Genomic DNA, 2,196 nt, shown 5'->3' with positions numbered 1-2,196 from the left:
GTGTTGTTTATCCAATTGCGCTGAAATATTAAACATGGATACATGAGAGAGCTGGGTGTTCCGTAATCTAAAAAGATTTTCAAAATCGTTAGTTTCAAAATGAGAATCGCTATTTTTGTAATCTTTAATGTCCTGTTTGTTCCACCATTAAAACAACCAGTTGCTCAGATTGCTGGCCTATACCATTTTACTAGCAACAAGGGGAGTACAGGATGACAGTCAACCAAAACAGTCGCTATGCTGTCTCTCTTCTTTCCTCTCTCTCTGTGGGGGTTAATAATCTTAATCTTTAGTTAGTTTCTCATTCAAACTACATAATAGGCAGAATTGTCAGATTAAGACAGTAGGGTATTTTGAGGGAGATTTAGCTGCTATTTCTTCCAGTTCTAGCTACTATGTAGAGGTCTGCCTCATTGATATTATATATTCCTTATGCTTTCCAAAACTGAGTTAGAAATTTTGACGTATGGGGTATCAAAAGATTCAGTACTATTTTAGCTACAAATTAAATTTAATTTTCAATCACATATTTGCATTTCAAAAGTTTAACATAACCTTTTCCATAAATCAACTATTGTAAAAATTTTAAGACGTCAATCATCATGACACACCTTCACTCACTCACTTTATCTCTCTTTCTCTCTTACAAACGCGCAAGCACACACGCCCACACACACATGTACACACTCACACATACACACATCCATTCCATATAGACGTACATACATCTTTCACTTTCTCTGTTCTTTTCAGTTTATCTTCTTTCAATTTCTGCTCTCTTGAAATAAATTTTTTTACGGATACAACTGCATACAAAAATATGGATTAATGTATAATTTCTTTCTATGTTCATAATTTTTTGTTTACAATATTGGGAAAAATATGCTACCAAAGAAAAGACGTAATTTTTCCAGAAACAAGTATAAAGCAAGGAGAAAACCGAATGCGAGAGTCTGAAGAGAGAAGCTAGATGAGATTTTCTCAACATCAGCAAATGCACGTTGCAGTACTTAATGCTGGATCATTAAATAAATGTTTTAATGATTAGACAGAAGTCCAATAGAATAGCTCTCAGAAACAGACTACGTACAAATTTGTTCTTCACAACTCTGTTTTCAGATATGATCCATTCCATTCTTATAAAAATAATAACTCTGTCCAAATTGGTGTACTAAACACAAATTGTCTTTTCTGTAGAGCTTTAAAATTTTCAAATGAAACAAATGGTATGTGCTGCTCAGGCGGTCAGGTAACATTGCCAGTACTACCAGCTCCTTCTCAACCTCTTATGGGTCTTCTAGAAGGCATTTCCATTCAGTCAAAGGATTTTCTGAACAATATAAGACAATACAACTCTGCAAATGACATCGTTTGGTGCATCTAAGAAGATAGATAAACATGAATTTACGACAACGTCAAAGTTCAAAGTTCAACGTCAAAGTTCAAAGTTCAACGTCAAAGTTCAACAGGGAACCTCATTGGTTCCCTGTTACCCACAAATGAACAACCACAGTTCCTCAAAATTTACTTTATGAGTGATGTAGGACAACAAATCCGAAGGAAGTGTCAACATTTCAGATGATGTTTTGTAGTCAATGCTGCACTTTCCCATATCACCTGTTTCAACATAACTGTAAAATATTAAATGCAAACTATGCTATTTTAATCCCGAGCAATGCCAGGTGTCTCTGCTAGTATATATATATATGTATATATATAGATTCAGGTGAATATGGTACTTAAGTTTAGGCACCAGAATTTAGTAAGGTATTATCCATACAGTTTCAAAATAAGGCGATTAAAATCAAAATAAGCAACAAGGATATCCAGAAGTAATGCAGTACAATCGTTTCATGAAACGATCATACTGCATTACCTCTGAATATCCTTGTTGCTTATTTTGATTTTAATCACCTTATATATATATATCATCATCATCATCATCATCATCATCATCATTTAACGTCCGCTATCCATGCTAGCATGGGTTGGACGATCTGACTGAGGACTGGTGAAACCGGATGGCAACACCAGGCTCCAATCTAATTTGGCAGAGTTTCTACAGCTGGATGCCCTTCCTAACGCCAACCACTCAGAGAGTGTAGTGGGTGCTTTTACGTGTCACCCACACGAAAACGGCCACGCTCGAAATGGTGTCTTTTATGTGCCACCCGCACAAGCCAGTCCAGGGGCACT

At 36.0% G+C, this 2,196-nt stretch overlaps 1 long non-coding RNA gene across 1 annotated transcript in view; it reads right to left on the bottom strand.

The window, feature by feature from the left end:
* Nucleotides 1-6: 6 nt before the first annotated feature.
* LOC128249087 (uncharacterized) overlaps nt 7-2,196 on the bottom strand; it is a 4,455-nt gene continuing 2,265 nt past the window's right edge. Inside the window, exon 3 of the long non-coding RNA XR_008265215.1 lies at nt 7-1,380. This is a non-coding gene — a long non-coding RNA (uncharacterized LOC128249087). The remainder of the gene's footprint in view (nt 1,381-2,196) is intronic.

This window comes from Octopus bimaculoides, chromosome 11 (assembly GCF_001194135.2).
Source record: "Octopus bimaculoides isolate UCB-OBI-ISO-001 chromosome 11, ASM119413v2, whole genome shotgun sequence".
NCBI classification, from domain to species: Eukaryota; Metazoa; Mollusca; class Cephalopoda; order Octopoda; family Octopodidae; genus Octopus; species Octopus bimaculoides.
The sequence above is the reverse complement of the archived record's forward strand: the minus strand, read 5'-3'. Positions and strand labels throughout refer to the sequence as shown.